General features: G+C 40.5%; 1 non-coding gene across 1 annotated transcript; it reads right to left on the bottom strand.

Annotated features, from left to right (window-relative positions):
• Positions 1-330: 330 nt before the first annotated feature.
• On the bottom strand, positions 331-435 carry LOC116858375. Its single transcript, XR_004380902.1, has one exon. It is a non-coding gene; the product is annotated as a U6 spliceosomal RNA (small nuclear RNA).
• Positions 436-644: the final 209 nt, after the last annotated feature.

The following is a 644-nucleotide window of genomic DNA, read 5'->3' as shown; positions in this document are numbered from 1 at the left end:
AAGCAAGGACTTAGGAACATGTTTATATTAACTGAAGAGCATGCCAACAAATAATAAAACCTACAAGAAAAAAGGTGACAAAGAGAAATATAAAATGTGAAATGTAAAGATGTGATGAAAAATGTGACACTGTGGATACCCCTTCCCCACCATGTTTGGCATCTGCCTGCCCCACTTTCAGCATCTCTGTGTCATTGCCATGGACGTTTTCTGGCTCCTAGAGCTCTGCTTCTCTACTCCCAGAGTTTGAGAAGTGCCTTGGAATGAAAGCTCTCCTGGAGCAATCCTCAATCAATAATGGGAATTTAAAAATACCTAACTCAAACACCCTTAATGGAATACATCACAAACTTGCATGCCATCCTTGTGCAGGTGCCATACTAAGCTTCTCTGTATCATTCCAATTTTTAGTACATTTGCTGCTGAAGTGAGCATGTTCAAATGCCCAATCATTCTGGACAGCATCTTTGCTTTAGTGTCTGAAATTCTCCAGGAGGACTATGCTCTAGTTACCCAGAAAGATATTATTGCTAATGCACTCAATTGCCTGTTTCCTTCTTTTGCCTCACTTACTTCCATCATCCCCTCCCCATGTGTTTCCTCCATCTTTCAAATAAACTGGTTCACCTGAATCCTCTTCTTTT

This window comes from Lontra canadensis, unplaced genomic scaffold (assembly GCF_010015895.1).
Source record: "Lontra canadensis isolate GAN:19392208 unplaced genomic scaffold, GSC_riverotter_1.0 scaffold135, whole genome shotgun sequence".
NCBI lineage: Eukaryota > Metazoa > Chordata > Mammalia > Carnivora > Mustelidae > Lontra > Lontra canadensis.
Note: the sequence above shows the minus strand (reverse complement) of the source record. Positions and strands in the feature narration are given on the sequence as shown.